The 19,847-nt window shown below is 45.5% G+C and overlaps 1 long non-coding RNA gene across 1 annotated transcript; it reads left to right on the top strand.

Annotated features, from left to right (window-relative positions):
- Positions 1 to 9,970: 9,970 nt before the first annotated feature.
- Positions 9,971 to 13,765, top strand: LOC131478046 (uncharacterized). Its single transcript, XR_009244278.1, has 3 exons — positions 9,971 to 10,205; positions 11,153 to 11,259; positions 13,252 to 13,765. It is a non-coding gene; the product is annotated as an uncharacterized LOC131478046 (long non-coding RNA).
- The last annotated feature ends 6,082 nt before the right edge of the window (positions 13,766 to 19,847 follow it).

Raw genomic sequence — 19,847 nt, 5'->3', positions numbered from 1 at the left:
AAGTCCCTCCCCCTGTCCCACACTTGCTGTCTTCCATGTTGACCCCTCTCAAGGCTTCTCTCTGCAGCATCTTCTCTGCTTCTTTGTCCTGGATTCCATAACAGTTCCACTTCTGGGTCCCCCTTCTTCTGCTTCTGTATGTATCCTATTCATCTAGAATTCTCTCCCAACTACTACTGTTGAAGTAGAACTTTCCAGAATCACTAGCCATCATTTGTAGTCCTGGGAGCTCTCCTTTTGCGGAAGGATTCCTCTTCCAAGCAGGGCACTGGATTTATAGAACCCTGAGCTGGACTTCTTCCTCGTTGTCACATTTTTTACTCTAATAGAGAAGCCCTATGGCTTGAGTCAGAGCCACTGCTCTTTTCAACCTGCTAAGCAGGCCTTTGTCTTCTCAGCTAAACCGTAGCTTCCAGGTGGGTGGGGGCTGTGTGTTGTGGGCTTGTACCTGCTCCCTCTGACCCCCGCAGACCAGCACAATTGTGTGGACAGAGTAAAGTCTCCCTCTGCAGCAGCACAGTGCCTACTGGTTTGGGACGGGCTGAGGCTTGTTACTAAGAAAGAAGCCATTGTTTGCTTCACCCATCAACCCATCAGGGATCAATAATCCAAGAGAAACACACCTGGTCCTAGCTTTCAGTCCTGGAGCCACAGGCCAACTCACAGAGGCTGCCAGGCTCTGTAGTGGCCCCTGACCAGATGGGAGCCCTAGTGCTGGGGAAAGAGGAAGACTGAATCTTCCTATGTCATTACTTCTTAAATTTAATGTAACCTGTGAGATCGGCACATGTCAAACTTTTTCTAGGGTGCCAGATGGTAGGTAGCTGTCACTACAGAGCCCTGCTCTACAGTGCCGGGGCAGCTGCCAATACAGAGTGAACAACTGAGTGGCTGTATTCAGATTAAAATTAAATTTGTAGACATCCAAATTTGAATTTCACATTCATTTAACTATCACAAACTAGTATTCTCCTTTTTATTAAAAAAATTTAAATATAAAATCCACTCTTGGTTTGTGGGTTGTAGTTAGCCAACCTCTGGGTTAGGCCATCAAGTGGAAAAATATCTTTTCTTGATAGGAGGTACATCAGTCACTGTTGGGCTCCCAGTCCCCCAATATGTTGAGTCTGGGACAACCCAGGCACCTGTTCTGTTCACAGACTTCTCCAGGTCAACTGTGATACACACCAAGTGTAGAGGACCATTTTAGCCAAAAGGAAACCAAGAGCTTATTTTCAGAAGCTTCTCAGTGTGGGCAGAAATACAAGGCTGACCAACAACTGTTTCCTATCTGAGTAGGGTTTTTTTTTTCAATTTAATTTTATTTTTTAAGAGTTAATTAAAGCCCTCTTGAGGGTCTCCTGACCATAAGCTGTTGCAACCTTCCTCAGATTCCGCACCCTGAGCTCTCCAGAGAGGATGACCAGCAAGACTTCTGAGTCTGTCTCCCGGAGTTACAAGAATGGTTACCAGCTCCTTGTTAGGTCACTTATCTTTTTAAAAAATTTCTAACGAGAAGGGTCCCCTTTTTTATTCTGCATTCAGCTTTAAGGAAGGTGATCCTGTCCCCCTGATGCAATGGTACCCATTGGTTTACCCATTGGTTCTTCGGGGTGGGGAAATCACTCTATGTAGTGTTTGGCAATTTCTGAGGCATCAAAAGTCCAGCCTTGGTCCATTCAGGCGAGCCATACCAAGTCACTAAGTGCGTTGTTGGGAAAGATGTGCACTGCAAGCTCCTGCCAGCTGGTGTGGGCCAGCTGCCTCCTCTCAGGAGCACACAGTCAGTCATGGTGAGCATTGCACCAGTAACAGACCAAGGATTGAATGGTGTCTCTCATTGCACTGGATGTTGTTGGATCTGCCATGTGGCTCGCACCGTCCTGTGATCCCGAAGGAGGGTGACCACAGTGAGAGGGAAGGCCTCATGCCTTTGGTGACAGGGTTAAGTTCTGAATGAACGAGGCTTTGCAGTGCTATGTGTGTAGTTGGACTTCAGGGCCTGTGTGTTCAGAACACTTGCAGCTTGTTCAGGCTGGTCAAGCTGGGGTTTGTGCTATAGCAGTAAACTTGACCATGATGCACCTTCTCTTCATGGCTCCCTCAGAACTGAAGAAAGCGAACATGGGGATGGACCCTGAACCTAACGGGTAAGACACATGGTAGGGCTCTCAAAGTAGTACAGTGTGTTAAGTTGCTGCCTGTAACACTAGCATCCCCTCTTAGAGTGCCAGTTCAAGTCCTAGCTGCTTTGTTTCCTATCCAACTTTCTGCTGATATACATGGGAAGTCAGCAGAAGGTGGCAAAGTACTTGGGTACCCTGCTATCCATGTGGGAAACTAGTATGGAAATCCTGTCTCCTGGCTTCAGCCTGGACAGCACTGAATTTTATGGAGAAAAATCAGCAAATGCAAAAGTTCTCCTTCTTTGTCTCTCTCTTGTTCTGCTTTGTAAAATAACTATGTCTTAAAAGAAACACATCTCATATTGATGTGTCTGAGTTCCAGGCTTATCTCCATGCCTGATTCCAACTTCCTGCTCATGTGCACCCTGGGAGGCAACAAGTGATGGCTGAAGTAGTTGGGTTCCTAGCACCCATGTAGGAGACCAGACCGAGTTCCAAGCTCTTGACTTTGGCCTGGCGCAGTCCCAGCTGCTGTGGATCTCAGAGAGTGACCCAGAGAATAGGAACTCTGTCTCTTTGATTAAATTAAATGAAGATATGTATGTACAGATTTTTTTTTTTCTAAAGAAGACACCATGGATGAGGTCTTGCCTTGCCTGTCCCAGCTCCTCCTGACAGGTGCACAGTGTGATGTCCAAGACTCAAAGGCAAAGGGCTCCCAAGTCACTCTCCCAACAGCAGGATCCCACAGCATCTCCCCAGCAGTGCCCTCTGCAGCCCACTGGCCCTGGGAAAGGCCGTGAGCCCCCTGTCGCCCCTACCTTGCTCCCATGCTTGCTAGCACAAGTGACGTGTGGCTTCATCCGGAGCTCAGCAGCAGCGTGTGTGGCTGGAGGTTAAATGAATTTCATCAGCATGATTAAATACTTATTACATGAGTCAACCATACGGGCTTCATTAAGCTGGTGAACTCCCAGGAACCCCCTCTTCTGTTTACACAACCCATCTGGACTCTCAGATTACCTTAAAGAAATGGAGCTGGCTGTGACAGCCAGGTCGTCTTTCCTCATTGTGCTCTCAGAGGAAACTCATCCTCTGTGACTGCCTCTGGCCTCCGGACAAGTGGCTGCAGAGGCATTTTCCATCTGCTGCTGGTCTCCATCAAGGCCTGACCTGAGGCTGAAATCTAGACTTCCAGCACAGCCTGCCAGGCTGTGACAGACAGACTTTCTCGCTGACGCACGCAGCATTGTCTGCGGTGATGTGTGAGCACCGATCCTGGGCCTGACATGAGAAGGGCACGCTTTGAAAGCAAAATAAAAGACAAGGTTTAATGAACTTACTGGGGCCTCTGTTAGTCATTATTAGGAGCTCTTTATCAAATTAAAGGCCTGCTGGGAAGGCAGCTGAGTGCTGAGAAGCACGACATGCGTTAAGTGCCCAAGCAGGTTTTAATTGGCTGTTTAAATGAAGGAAAGCTCCCTGCAGTGTGACAGACACACATGGTGGGGTATGTACAAACACATTTACACACACACAGCCCCAGCCACTGTCTGGAATTCAGAGGAGCCGCATTTTTGTAAAGCTGACAATCTCCTAACGGGACCGCAGGCTACTAGGAAGCCAGCTCCAAAGCCAACCGAATTCTGTTCCCAATAAATGCCATGGTGACTACTTCTGATCATAATAAACAATGGCTAATGGCACAGTCACAGAACGTCACTCGAGGAGTGCCAAACTTACATTGTACGCAGTCCAGCCAAACTGCCAAGGTCTCTCACTCCTGGATGAAGCTTGAACTTGAGATTTGGTTTTGTCTCGTGTCTCTCAAGCTATTGACATATAGAGACCCAAATACCTGTCCCGTAGGAACAGAATAAGAGATTTCCACAAAGCTCCTAGCACAGCCCAGCATGAACTGACACCCCCATTAGATGGTGATTATTTCACCAAAGCATTTTGCAAGAATTACTTATTCCAAATAGCCTCTGTTAGGATGAGAGATGGTATGAGCATGCCAGTGAAGAGCTTGGAGTAAGGTGCCTACACAGGCCACCTGAATGTCAATGCACTTAAGCGAGTGAGTGATGCTTTCCCCAATGACACATGACACACAGAAGGATAAACTACATGGTGGCTGTGGGGCAGGTGCAGGGTTACCCTGCTTCTTCACATAGGCTGCCAGCCACAGGTAGAATGTACGGGTGGAGCCTTTCCGACTGTCTGTGGCCATGACACAGGGAGCTGGGGTACACACCGAGGACACACAGGGGAGAGGCCTGGCCTATGGCCAAGTCTACTCTGGGCACTTCCCAAGGCCCGAGTCTGAGCTCGCTCTATGACACAGCTGGGATAAGATGCTAAGGCTGCAGGTTTCTATCAATTTCTTACTTTACAAGAAAACTTCCTTTTAGAATCAAGTTCTCAACGTGTAGGGGGAACAATTATCTCCAAAGAACTGCCTTGTAAATTCCATTATCGGGCTTTTCAATTTTTTGAGAAATAATTTAGTAGGGGCTCTGAGCTTGATGTCTTTACATTTATATACTTGAAAAGCAGAGGGAGAGGGCAGGTCTTGGGATTCAGCCAGTTAAATCACCTCTTGCCATACCAGCGTTTCAGAGTCTGTTCCAGTGTGGCTGAATTGTACTTTCACACCAATTCAAGTTTAGCTTCCTATTAGCGTGTCTCTGAAGGCAGTAGCAGGTGGCCCAAACAGAAGCTTCTGCTACTCATGCGGGAGACCCAGATGGAGTTGCAGGGGCTCCTGGCTTTGACCTCGCTGAGCCCTAGCCACTGCATTCATTGGCAGTGAATCAGTGAATGGAATATCTCTCCATCTTCCTATCTCTATCACTCTGCCTTTCAAATAACCATCCCCCCCTCGCCAAAAAAAGGAGCTTTCCACTGGAGTTCTTCGGAGATTGAGATCCAGGCCCTCCTTTGGGAAGATGATGTGCGCAGCACTTCCCCTTGGCCTCCCACTTGAGAGGCAAGTTACGAGGACAAGGAGGAGTGGAAGGGAAGGGGTCTCAGGACCAGAGGGGGCGGTGGAGAACTTCCGAAGCAGTTGGAGATCTTAAAGAACCGCAACCCCACAGCAGCTGGTGAGGAGAACCCTACACCGCAGGTTGCGAGTCTTTGGACCCATTTTGAATGAAGCTGTTTCCCTCCATAGGCTCACAGAGGAAAACCTTGGGCCGCACACACTGCGCATGCATGGGCGCACAGCTCTCACGCCTTTGCCCAGCCCAGCGAGGCTTTGCATGCGAAGGACAGAGGTCCCGGGGCTCTTCCGGAAGAGGTCCAGCGCTGATGACCTGGCCTGGCTTCGTGAGCTGCCAGGGGGTGGTTAATGTCTCTGGCAGAAAGAGGCTGCCTTCTCTCACCCCTACCTATTTCACATACTCCCTTGGCGGCTAGGCTTCCTGATGCTTCATTTAGGTCCAGGCCCATGAAGGGACGGATCAGCAGCGTGGGCACAGGCGTTTGGCCTGGGTCCCCATGGCCCGCGTGCGCCCGGGAGACAGACGGGCCTTTGTGCATCTGGAGCCGGCTAAGTCAGGATGTGCCTGCGCGCTGCAATCTGACCTTTCCCGAGATCCAGCACCTGTCAGAAAAACGAACAAGCGTGCGGTGTTTTTTCCGCTCTGGATGTCAATGCCAGTTTTGTGACTCCCTCACGGTGGAACGGGGCCAAGGCAGTTGTGGTCGGGTCCGGCTCTCTGAGGAGTAAATCCGAGACAGCGTGATGATGGACGGCCCTGCGTTTCTGAGCCCTGGCCGGCTCTCGCCTTGGGCCGCGTTCCAGCCTGCACAGGGGACTCCTGGGGGCTGAGTTAGGGACCTCTGGCTCCCTGTGGGGTGTGTGTGCACATGTGTGCCTGGGCTGTGCTCGTGTGAGTACATGCATTCAGCAGCAGAACAGACACTCCAGTGATGGCCCTGGCATTGGTGGCCATCTGATCAAACTCAGATTGGAGTCTGCCTCTCAGGGCCTGTAGAACCTCAGTCAAGTGCCTTAACCTCCCGCCTGAGCCTCAAATTCCTCAGTTAACAGACATAAAAATGCCTTACTCCACACGTGGCTGTGGATTCAATAATATACACGAAACATGAAGCGTTGTGGGTAAGCACCTTAGAGGCATATAGGTTCTCTTTGCTGCAAGCATGCCTGTCTCTGTGGACATTCCTACACTGTGGAAGAGGGGCTGGACCAGCCCACTGGTAGCCTCAGGTGTGGAAATTTCCACGCAACTGTGGCTGCAGAAATGCTGTGCTGGGCCTCCCTTGGGCCTAATCTTGGGTCACAGGAGGCCTGAAGTTGCCTGGGAGTCTTGGGGCAGACCTGTGCTTGGCCCAGCAGGTTCAGTACATCCAGCCATTGGGCTGAGGAGGTGAGGAGGACCCTGGGGCCTCTGCCTCGGCTCTGCGGATCCTGGCCCTGCCCTCTCGGTTCACAGGCTCTTTATCTGACAAGAAGAGGATGCTGCTGAGGTGGGAAAACATGTCTGTGTTTGGGCAGATATTCACCCACAGTCATAGCAGGTGTTGATGAAAGAAGTCTACAACCATACCTGCCTTCCCCAAACCATCAGTGATGGAAAAATACCCAGCTCTCTATCACCTAAAACCTGTTTTTGAAATTCTGTGGATTACAAATACAAACAAGTTGTATTTTTGTGTCTGGTGAAAGTAGTTTTCACCAGTGTTGGAGGGTTTGTTTAGAACGATCTGACAGAGAATGTAGGCTCAACCCCACGGAAAAATCCCCAAGAAGAGTAGTCCATTTCTGGAAAGGAGGCACAAATTTAGCTGGGCCAACAAAGCCAATGAGTGCTGGAAGAAAGCAGATCTAAAAGATAAACTTATTTTGGTGCCAAAAGAAAAAAGTTTGGAATCTAGTGCGGTCTTTTCAGAAGACGGAGTTTGCTTATGAGTGTATCTCAGTTAAATCTCATCTGGGTTCCTGTATCATGTTGCCTGCCGCCCACCCTCTCCCACCGAGGCGGCTAATTGTCCGTTGTCACTGCTGGGTCCATTGCAAAACTGGGACACAGGTTCAGGTCTGTTTACCCCAGAGCTCCAACTCTTTACCGCTACAGTGTCTTTTCCTATGGTTTCTGAAAGTGCTATTCATTTCCTACAAAGATATTCAGATGGCCGTAATTTGATTTTGTTGACAGAAAGAGTTCCTTTAATCAATCAAACTGTATGCTGACAATGTATTTATACCTCTACAAAAACTCTGGGTTTTAAAAATTTGAATGCAATTTAAACAAAAACAAAAGCTCTAAATCAGATTTTCACTGGTAAGCATGTTATCTGATCATGTTCTTATTTGATGTTTGATAAATACTTGCGGCTACTGTTTGGGGTTCGGTTGGACAACTAAAAGGGGGCTTGTTTTAGTCTTAATATGAAATACATTAAAAAGGGTCAGCCAAGCCCAGGCAGACTTTGCTCAAGGTTTTTTGCATTGGTCACAGTTTTGACTTATAGATCATCAATTAGTTGCAGATGTCGACAGTAATCTGGAGTGGAGGAAGGGTCAGGAGAATGCCCCATTCCCATTTGAAAGGAATTTAGAACTCAGAAAAATATTCTGCTAATTCTGTGCTGCCAACATACACACACTTATGCATGTATATGCTTCCCTGGGAAAACAATCAACTCTTTGGAAGAAGTATCCCGTCATGCTACAGACTGTGTAATGCAGTGAACTGAAACTCAGGATTTAGAAAATGATCATGCCCAGGAATAACAAGAATCACTTTAAGATTTCTTTAATTTCTCTAACTCAAGAAATCTGTTTTGGTAATTAACTAGGTAACAATAATGATGAGACGTACCTTGATGCTCAAGGCGGAGGGTCAAGGTGATGCCTATCTGCACTTGCGCCCACCCTCATGTTCATTCTCTGTGGAAAATTCTCTCCACTTAGAGGTAAGGACAGGGAGGGCCGTGGAGGGCCAGGTCAAGACTTGGCCAGGGCCTGGACGCCTCACCGCTGTGCATGGCTGCCTCCCTCACCAGGCCATGCTTGCTGGGAGGCAACATCACAGATGACATCAACTCTCTGGCAGCCGTGGATGGGAAAGGGCTAATGTGCTGGGATGGGAATGCATAGGAGAGAGGAAGCATGCCAAGCTGTTCCCTGGGAGAGGACAGGGGGAAAGACGCTTCTGGAATTCATCAACCTCCACAGAGGCTCACGGGCAAAGGCTGGGCCAACGCCTGTCTTCATGTGTAGGAAGTTCGTGGAGAAAAATGGAAAGATACAGTTATTTTTGGTGCAAAAAATTTTGGAAAGCCATGCATCATCTTTTCATTGTATGCATTGTTATGAACACTTGGAAGATCCTCTTGTGCATGGCCAGTAAAGTCACCATCCTCAATGTTGGCATTCCACATGGACGCAAGTTTGTGTCCTCGATGCTCTGCTTCTGATGCCACTTCTGGTGGCCCAACTGTTTGAGCACCTATCCCTCACATGAGAGACTTGGGTATAGCTCCTGGCTCCTGGCTTTGCTTAACCCAGCTCTGGCCATTGCAGTCATCTGAGGAGGGAACCAGTGGGTAGGAGATCTCTCTCTCTCTTTCTCTCCCCCTCTCTCTGTAACTCAAACTTTCTAATAAATAAATAAATAAACAAACATACAAATAAATCTTAAAAGTAATAATATTAAGAGTCTCTTGTATACAAGAACTTCTGAAATTTTTGCACCAAAATAATCTTACTTTCTAATTTTATTTCCCAATAGTTTTTTTTAGGCATCCTTGAATTAAGAATGTCTTTCAAGTTTTATAAATTTTTAAAAGTTTAAAATGGTTTTATAATTTGAAAAACCTTCAAATTGTTTTTATATTTTTAGATGTTTATTTTTATTTGCAAGGCAGAGTTACAGAAAAAGAAGTAATGACAGACAGAGAGCTTCCATCTGTTGGTTCACTCTTCAAATGACTAAAATGACTGGTGCTGGGCCACGTTGAGGCCAGATGCCTGGGACTTCTTCCTAGTGTCTCAGGTGGGTGCCGGAGCCCAAGGACTTGGATTGTTTTCATTGTTTTCCCAGACACATATGCAGGGAGCTAGATGGGTAATGGAGCAGCCGGGACTTGAACTAGTGTCCATATGGGATGCCAACATCACAGCTAGTAGCTTAATCTACTAGGCCATTTTTATATTTTTAAAAGGTTTATTATTCTTCAAAAAAAATACTGTGCAACCAAAGGAGAAGGAGGAAGAAGAAATGAGGCTCACAGAACTAAAAATATTTATTATTTGTCCTTTATAGGAAAGATTGCCCAGCCTTTGATCTAGAACAGTGTTTATTATATGTATATAGAATATATAACATATGCGTCATATACACATGCATATACACACACACACATATATGATACATAATTCTGCCACACATGGGATTTTGAAATTTCCAATAGTCACAATAATAAAGTAAAATCAGAATAGGCAAAATAAAACTGGAATAATGTACTTAATATCCAAAATATGATATGCAATCAACATGAAAATTGTCAATGAACAATTTTCAACTTGAACTTCCAAATGAGATCAGAACGTAAGACTCCCCTCTGAGCAGCGAGGGTCTGCATTGGCCAGTGCAGGTGTTGGTAGTTACAAGTGGACTTTCAGCATGGGGAGTGGGCAGGCACTGTCTCAGCATTATTGACCTTTGGGGCTACCTAACTCTGCCTCGGGACACTGTCCTGTGCATTGTCATATTGTCAGGACCTTAGATGTCAGCAGCACCTTCTGCTGGCCTCAGGGTCATAATCAGCAGTCTCTGCAGGCATCACTCAATGTCCCCTGAGGTCAAGACCACCCTCTTCTGGGAACTGCCAGCCTACAGCTCCAAGATACTCTGTGTGGGAGTAGAGAAGGATTGGTCCAGAAAACGCCTTCCAAGCCAGCCAGTTGGCTGGAAGACAGATAGCTGAAGGTGTCTTTCAGCAGGGGGAGCTGAGGCCAGCTCTGAGGCCAAAGCTTCTGAAGTTTATTCCCTGTGCAACGATAGCCATCAACAGAGTCTTGATCCAGGACCGAGTGGAACACAGGTATAATTTTCTTTCAGCTTCCACTAAGAATGAGGCTCCTTCTTTTCTGTTTCTCTCTTAAAAAGAACAAAAACACCAGCAATAAAAGACCTTGCACAAGTAGATATTTTTTCCCTTAAAGAAAAGCCTCACTTGAAGATCAAGTGCCCTCATTGTGTGTTTGCGGAGGTGGTTTTTGTGAAATTCCAGTGGAAGGATGAGTTTCCAAAGCAATCGGCCAGCCCTTACTTGAGCAGGCTCCCTGCATTCGGCTGACATTCCCCCAGAAGGAGTGGAAGGGAGGGGAAATCCACAGTGAACAGCCCACTGACCATGGAGTCTCCAGTGGGGCCACTTGTCACAGTGGGCTGACTGGCTGGGGTGGAGGCAGCCAGATGTCAGCCTGTGAGTCTACAGATGCTGAGTTGTTTGATTGCTTGGTTCCTGCCACATAATAGCCACGGGTCTTCTCATTCCAACCACAACAACGATGGGAAATTGGAATATGGAGAGGTTGTCACGTGATGTTGTGTCCAGCTGTTGACCCTCTGCTGACTGACTCCAGGACCACCTGGAGATGCCAAATTCTATGGACTCTCAACTGCCTTACACCAGAAGGTCTTCAAAAACAGTTGTGGGGAAAATGGGATTGAAAGAGAAGTTTATTTGGATACCAAAACCACTGGGGATTTACGCTCAGGAGGGGGTATCCCAAAAGTCCATGGAAAATGTAATGTGAAAAAACTGCACCGATTTGGTGACACTTGTGCACACACTTTTGAAAGTGCCCTCATATAAAATGGGGTAACATTTGCAAATAACTGACACATTTCCTCCACACACTTTAAATCATCTCTGGATTACTTGGAATACTGAGCACCATGTAAATCCTCGATATCTTGCATTGTTGAAGCAACAATGATGAGAATAAGTCTATACATGTTCAGTGCAGAGATGTCTTGCCCCAGGATTTGGACCTGATGTGGTGGACTCCATCACACCAAAGCTGCAGACACAGACTGCACATGGTTTCGCTGAAGAGTTCTGCCTCTTGGCACAGGCGTGCTGGAGGCAAGTACATGTTCGTGCACACTGAGGACTTCATTGTTTTTGGAGGACCGAGGGATGGTCTATGCACCTCTTGGGAAATACTCTTTGCACCACTTGCGTCTGGGCCCCTCAAGGCTGATCTCTGCGCACTGTACCAGCTGGGCTCTCTTGTCCTCTGGTTGCCTGCTGGCTTTAGTTAGAATGGCAGGAGGTCTGTGCAGAGTGGACAGTGAGGTTGGGGCATACACCCACTCCTGGTCTTTGCCTGCTGGGCGGTGGGCTGACAGTGGCCTGCAGACCAAAGCTCTTCCATGCACAGTTCTCAGCAGGTTCCTACAACTGCTCTCCCTACTTGCTCTTTTAGGCCCAGGGATGGGTGGGTGAGGACCACAGAGACGTCATTATCCCAGGGATGCTTCTTCCTGTCTTGTAGATTTACCTATCTTGTTGTCAGTTATCCATTCAGAAACTCTCCACTCATCTCAGCTGCAGTCACGCTAACTGTTACTCCAATTCTCAAGCCTCTCCTTCGGGAATGTGTATGTCTCTTTGACTGGCCCACCTCCCATCAGAAGTCCTGGCCAAGGCTGGAGTTAATGGCTTGGCCTTTAAAGCCTAGCCTCTGAGCCCATATTATAGCCAGAGAAAGGGAGGACTGAATTTTTCTGACCTTCTCTGAGTCACCAAGTAATTTGGCCTGTAAGAACTCTAATCAAAAATCCAAGAATCTATACATATAATTCACTCAGTGTTTTTCTTCCTGGAATTTCTAACAATAATAATGGAACAGGAACTTGGAGTTAGCATTAGAGAAAATCACTTTGGTACTTTCCTTTTTTTATGGAATGGACTATTTGAAGGAATCCCAACCCGCTGTTAAGCTACAGTATCTGAATGAGATCCACAGCTATCATCGCCTCCCTGCTCTCAGCCCGCTTCCACTCCATGGGAAACAGGACTGGACATCACATCGCTTGTACTTCCTCACAGTCACAATGATTTTTTTAAAAAAAGAACAAGCTCCCTGGGTTTCATCTTAACCCACTGAACTGGAGGAAATGATTAATACCAATTAGCTCAAAAAGATTGGGTCTTAATTTAGAGTAAGCTATTTGTGAATACACTTTTGCCTGTTTTAAAAACTTTTTTTTTTTAATTTGAGAAACTTTAGGTAGAGGGAGAGAGAGAAAAAAAAAAAGGAGAGAGAAGGAGAGGGACAAGAGTGTCCAGTAGTTTACTTCCCAAATTCCTGTTGAAGCCCAGAGCTGGGAACTCAATCAGGTCTCCCACAGGGCAGAGCCAAGTGCTTCAACAAACACCACTGCCTCCCAGGGTCTGCACAACCAGGAAGTTGGAGTTAGAAGCTGGAGCTGGGAATCCTGGCATGGTAACCTAGCAGCTGAAGTCCTCACTTTGTGTGTGCCCGGAATCCCATATGGGCATGGGTTGTAATCCCAGTGATCCTGCTTCCCACCCAGCTCCCTGCTAGTGGCCTGGGAAGGCAGTTGAGGCTGGCCCAAGGCCTTGGGACCCTGCACTCACATGGGAGACCCGGAAGAGGCTCCTGGCTTCTGGCTTTGGATCGGCACAGCTCCAGCCATTGCAACCACTTGGGGAGTGAATCAATGGACAGAAGATCTTCTTCGTCTCTCCTCCTCTCTGTATATCTGACTTTCCAACAAAAAGAAAATCAATCTTAACAAAAAGAAGAAGAAGCTGGAGCTTCTTCAAACCCAGGTTCTCCGATATGGCACATGGGCATCTCAGTGCTAGGTGACATGCTCACTCCTGATTTTGGCTCTCAAGAGTCAAAGCTTATTAAGGGACTATAGCAGCCATGCTACCTCAAATGAGACGGGAATTCGGCAGGTGTGACTGTGGAAAGTTCTCATGTATTCAGCTTCACGTGTGTGGGGTGGAGTGTGGACACATGCAGGACATCCAGGTTCTAGTCTGAACCACCGGCTGACTAGGAGTCAATTCCTACAGTATCTTAATCTCAATTTCCCACAAAAAGACGAAAGGACTTCAGATAATGTGAGCTACTTCCAAGAGTTTGTGGGAAAATGGAGTGACTAAGTAAGCTTATTGGGATGCAAAAATATTTGAATTTTTTATACTGTGCATTTTCATGAGCTTTTTAAATGCCCCTCAAAGTAGATGGAATGATTCAACCCTGAGTTTTCATTACAATGTCCCCGGTAACTTTAATAAAAAGTCTGTGAGCTCTACTCACACCAGCTGGATTAGAACCCCTGGGCACCAGCCCCCCACATTGTTATACAACACTCTGTTAGCAGATGCAGTAATATGCTCAGACCTGCAAGCAGGGCTCCATACTGGGCCCCATGCCCCCCTTCTACACACTTTTAAGTGACTTTTGGAAGAAACTCTTTGGTATTTGGGACCATATAGGGCTGGTAGTCACTTAAGTGGGGTCTTCTGAGCCTGGACTGGAGTCCGTGTACGTCTGATCCCTGCTTTTCTTTGGGATTCCTTGATCCTTTGTGGGGGGAGTTCAAGCAAGAGTTCCAGAGCTCACACTCAGGGGATTGTTCTGGTTGACTCTGGCTCCAGAGAACACATTGACAAAGCATCTTGCACAAGATTGCACAACACTGACTGATCTGGAGTGACTCAAACCTTGCATTTAGACCTTGCAAAAAGTACTTACACAGCTCCCCTCTTCCCCAGCCCCAGGGGTAGTTCATCTTTGTCTAGATGATAGGCATACATGTGATTTGATCTTTACTCCTTATATTTCAAAAACTCTGGTAGGGAAGGATATAAATGTGTATGCTAGTGGAATTCCTGTCTGTATGCAAGCGGCATAATGAAAACATTGAGAAAGACATCTTTTCTGTGCAGAAAAATATAGATAGTTCAAACCAGAGAGCGCTGGTGTGACAGTGGGAAGGAGCCACGAGTACAGAGTCTAACTTCTTAAGTCTGGCTCTGGTACCATGTGACTATTTTATAGAAATGTCACACAAAAGCATCTGGGAGGATTATGGCTAAAAGCAACACTTTTCAATCCCATTTATTACCTGTCTGCTGTTGGGAAAGTTATTTAAGCTGCTATATGCCAGGCTTTTGTTCTTCAACACAGTAATCCTACCCCAACAGTACTCAGAGAATGATCAAATTCAATAACCTGTCTTAGGCAATTGACACAATAGCTGATTATACAAAGCATTTAATAACTAGATGTGACAGTAGATTTTGTCATGATACATTTTTGCAGTAAAAATAATGCCAGACACCATTCTATCCCTCCCCGGAGATGTTAACTCACCTAACTCTCCAACAGCCCTTGAGGTCGGTGTTAACGCTATCTCCCAGATGCCAGACCTTGGAGTCTGCAGGTGCATATCAGAATGAGACGCACAATGGATGTCCCACAGACAACCGTGCATAGGTAATGGTTTCAGCGTGGCCTCTAAGCCACCCACCCTGCAGCACCTAACTCCAAGCCTTCCTTCTCTCTCCTGTTTCTTTGATTATGAACTGTACACATGTGTCCTTCACAAATTTACATGGAAACCTGAAGCCCCAGAGTAGCTCTGTTGAAAGGAGGAAACAATTACGATTAAATGAAATTGTTAAGTGGGGGCTCACCTGATGGGATTCGTGTTCTTGTAAGAAGAAATCCAGAGGGCTCCATCTCTCTAGCTCTACCTCTTTCTGGCTTTTGTGCCTGTACACACACACACACGCACACACATGGATGAAGACACAGTGGGAAGGCGTCTGTCTTCTAGCTGGAGAGCCCTTATCAGAAACCTACTCTGCAGGCTCTAGACCTTGGCCTCCCAGCCCAAGAACTATGAGAAAATACATCCCTGCGCTTCATCCACCTGGTCAGTGGTAGATAGCAGCCTGGGCTGACTAACCCACCAGTGAAGATTAGAGTTGTCTGAGTGAAATGTGTGTATGTGCGAGGGAGGGGTGAGCAAGAGAGCAAAAGCGGGATTCACAGACGCAAAGACAATTAACTGGGTTTTGATGGCAAATTGCATCCTCAGTATGGCTCATGGTCAAAGTCGAGAAGCCATTGCACCACTGTATTTGGTGCTTAGTGCATGTTGAAAAGCATGTGTTTGATCACAAGGAGGAAAGACAGGGGAGCTTGAGAGAAGAAGACATGAAGGGAGGAGTGAAGGACAGAAGGAGACAGCAGTGTTCTCTGCTCAGTGTCTGTGGTACAGCAAGGCCTGAGTTATAAAACTTGGACAAGTATACAAGAAAATGAGAAACACAAAAGGCAGACAGGGAGTGATCGTAAACCAACCAAAACCTCAGCAGTCAGTCCTGACATTTCATCATCGACTCGTTGGCTCATTCTGGTGTGTGAGCCCTGATACAGGGGTGTGCAATGAATTTTAATTTCCTGTTGGTTTGAGGAGATTCAAGACCGTGATATTTGAAAATATTTTCTAGCAGCCCAGCTCTTTCTTGCCAACTGTATTTCTCCTCAGATGGACTCTGATCTGATAGCTAGTCAAACATTGCTTTGCAGTCCAGGACTGAGATAGCCTTGATCTCAACTCCTTTGTCAGGGTAGAGAACCTTCCAGAAACTTCTTGGGCCTTAAAACACACACACACACACACACACACACACACACACACACACACACACACAGGAAGAGTGAAAGCAAGAGAAAAAGAACAAGAGAGAAAAAAAGAGAATTTCCTGTCTGCTGGCTTCCAGTGGCCACAACTCCCACAATACTCAAAATAGCCAGGGCTGAACAATGAGTGGGACACTCAGTCGCAATCTCCCTTAGAAGTGTAGGGGCCCAACGATCTGAGCCATCAGTCCCTGCCACACAGGGAGAACATCAACAGAAAACTGCTCTCAGGAGATAGACTGAACTTATACCCAGATGTTCTGATATGAGATGTAGATTTCCCAAGTGGCACCTTAAGTGGAAGGTAAGAGCCTAAGAGGAAGATATGTATGGTCTATCTTACTTATTTGAAAGGAAGATATGTATGGTCTATCTTACTTATTTGAAAGGTAGAGTTAGAGAAAGAGAGAGATCTTCCATTCACCACTGGTTCACTCCCCAAAAGGTTTCCATGCCCAGGGTTGGGTCAAAGTCAGGAGCTTTGTCCAAGTCTCCTCTCCCACATAGGTGCAGGTGCCCAAGAATTTAGGCCATCTTCTACTTCTTTTGCAGGTGCATTAACAGGAAATTGAATTAAAAGTGGAGCGGCCAAGACTTGAACTGGTCACCACAGTAGATGCCAGTGTTGCAGGGTGGTGGCTTAACCTGTTAAGCCACAATGCTGGTTGTGAGGGACATTTCTTAGTGAGAGAGGAGTCAACTCACCAGAAAGATAAAAGCAAACCTAAGTATGAATGTGCCTAATAAAAGGGCCTAAAAAATGCACACTGGAAGATTTGGAGTCACAGTGGGAAGTTTGTAATGGTTAAAGTTGGGATAAGTTTAGCAAAAGAGCAAACAACGTAGTGTTAGATTAGATTGTAAAGTGTAAACTAAATACCCACACGTTAAGTTGGAAATTAAAAAGTTGAACACATGCATAAGTAGATAAATATTTGAAAAGAGGAAAATTTTTCTTGCAAGACTACAAATAACAATGAGTGTGCATTAAAAAGCATATGGGAAAAAATAGAATTAAAAGATAATTTCATGGGGCCAGGATTATGGTATAATAGGTTGAATCACTTCCTGAAAAAAATCTCATCTCAGCATCTCATACAGGCAGCAGCTCAAGTCCTGGCTGCTCCACTTCCAATCTAGCTCTTTGCCAATGTTGTTGGGAAAACAGAGGGAGATGACCCAAGTGGTTGAACCCCTGCATCTGTGTAGGAGATCTAAACAGAGTTTCAGGCTCCTGGATCCTGCCTGGTCCATTTTCAGCCATTATAACCATTTGGGGAATGAATCAGCATGAGAAAGATCTCTATGTTCTTTTCTTTATAACTCTGCCTTTCAAATTTAAAAAAAAAGTGTATGCTAAGAGAATAGGTAAATTAATTTTGGTGTAAAGACTTTAAATCTGTGAATTTTTATATAATAAGAATTTCCCATGAGCACTTTGAAGCCCTTCAATGATTTCACCCTCCACCTTAGTGTGACTTGCTTACAAAGAGGGGACTTTGGAAAGGAGGGGAAAGCAACCTCTCAGGGGATAACAGGCAACCTGCACCGAGCCTGCAGACCCGTGACAGGTGCCTTTGACATGACTTGACGAGAAGGAGCCATGCCTCAGAAGAAGCCAAGGAGGCTTGCCAACTGAGTTTGATGTGTTGTCCTGGATTAGATCTGGGAACAGAAAAAGGCTGTTGGATGAACGGCAGTATCCTTAGTATGACAAATGAACCATCCCAATGTAAGATATTAACACCAGGGAAAACTGCTATCAGATCAGCTGGAATATTCCCAATTCATTTTATAAGTCCAGCTTTACTGGGATATCCAAAACAAAAACATCCCAGGAAAAGAAAATTGAAGACCATTTCCCCTCCTGAAATAGCTCCAAAAATAATCAACGGATTTTGAAGAAATCAAATCCAGCAATATATAAAAAGGGTAAGTGGTATTTTTCTCAAGAAGGTAATACAGGTTTAATACTAAAATGAAAAGCTCTGTGCAGTTCACCTGATTAGTAGACTGGAAAAGTAAAACTGAATGATAAGCTCAAGAGACATGGAAAGAACCCTTGACAAAATTCAACATCAATTCATAACAAAAACACAGCAAGCTAGAAATCAGTGGTCAAGAATGGAAAGTTTTAGTCTAAGATTGTGTTCCTTCTAACTACTTTTTCTACTTATGCAAGAGTTTGTGGTCATCTAAGATGATCTTTGAACTCATTGATATTTGCAATGCCAGCATGTCTTTTTCTACTTATGCAAAAAATTCATGAAAACTTGAGTTGAAGAAAAAATGTAAACTTTGTCAAAACGTAAGGTACAGCACATTTAAAAGATTTTTGGAAGTAATAGAATTATTTAGTCCATTCCCCAAAGAATGGAAGACTGTGGGAATTCGACCATGTCAATGTAATTTGTTGTTACGTTTTTAACTGAAGAAAAATGGACCCCCTCTAAAGATTAAAAAAAATAGTTCAAAGGTTACTTTTTAAAAGGTTTTGTCTATGTTCATTTGAAAGAATTACAGAGAGGGAGAGCCAGAAAGAGTGACATCTTCCATCCACTGATTCACCCTCTAAGAGGCTGCAATGGCCACACCTGGGCCAGGTTGAAGCCAGGATCCAGGTGCTCTGCTCCGATCTCCCAAGTGGGTGCAGTTTGGGTCATCCTACACTGCCTTCCCAGGAGCACTAGCAGGGAGCTGAATTAGAAATGGAGCAACTGAGCTAGAACTGAAACACATGTGGGATGCCAACATCACAGGCAACAACTTCACCGATTAGTTCAAAACACTGCTGTCCCCTTGGAAGATTTCAAAGATGAGGAAACAAAAGTCAAGTCAGGACTCTAGAGTTTTTGCCTAACAATTTCCCTTTGTAACTCTTGCAAAATTGTCCCCAGTTGATGGTGAATGAGCAGGAGTGTTGTGGTGGTGGAAAGGGACTCTGGTAAGGCTTCCCCTGATAAAACTTAAGCTAATTTCCTCAAAATACTCTCTTAGTGAGCAAATGTGATGATACTTTGGCCCTCTAAAAAGTCAACAGGCAAAATGAGCAAAGGTGATGCGTCACGATAATCCTTGCCCTTGACCTGTCTGCTTTTGCTTTGACTGGACCACGCCCACCTCTTGGGAGCAGTTGCTCTGATTGTGTAAAGCCTTGTTTCATCTCCTGCTACAATTGTCCAAGCAGTGCTTCAGGATCTTAATCCCACTTGTGTAAATGTCAGTTGGATTTTGGGGACTGGCGTGTTGGCTCAACTGGCTAATCCTTAATCTCCAAGCAGCGGTATCCAATATAGGTGCCTGGTTATTATCCACTTCCAATCCAAATCTACGCTTATGGCCTAGAGAAACAGCCTGGATGGCCCACATCCCTGGGAACCTGCACCTGTGTGGGAGACCCAGAAGAGGTTCCAGGTTCCCCGCTTCGGATCGGCGCAGCACCGGCCATTGCGCTCACTTGGGGAGTGAATCATCAAACAGAAGATCTTCCTCTCTCTGTATATCTGCCTTTCCAGTACAAATAAATAAATCTTTAAAAAAAAAAAGCTACAGCCAAGGAACACAACATGCATATGCCTTTGAAGTGTCTACTCCAGCTTGACAAGGACCAAGTTTTATATGCAAATCAAGGACACACTTTAAAAATGTTCCCCTATGAAAGCCACTTTGTGGCTTTTTGCATATTCAATAACGAATCTGGGAGGGAGAATAGTATTTTGCCCAAGTTAAGAATTTATTCAATCCCTTTGGTTTAGGCAAATTCCACCAAATGAGTTCAGTTTGGTGTTTAAATTTGTTTACTCTTTTGTAAAATTGAACTTCCTGCTTTTTGGATTTTACAAAGATTTCTTAAAAGGAAGCTGTATTTAAAATATTGTTTTGATTGGCTGAATGCAAATTCTATGGGTCAAATTTCCTTTAACTTTATCCTAAATTTTAATAATTGGGAATTAGTCAGATATGCTATAAGCTGGATTTAA

The sequence above is a fragment of the Ochotona princeps genome, chromosome 26, assembly GCF_030435755.1.
Source record: "Ochotona princeps isolate mOchPri1 chromosome 26, mOchPri1.hap1, whole genome shotgun sequence".
Lineage (NCBI taxonomy): Eukaryota > Metazoa > Chordata > Mammalia > Lagomorpha > Ochotonidae > Ochotona > Ochotona princeps.
The sequence above is the reverse complement of the archived record's forward strand: the minus strand, read 5'-3'. Positions and strand labels throughout refer to the sequence as shown.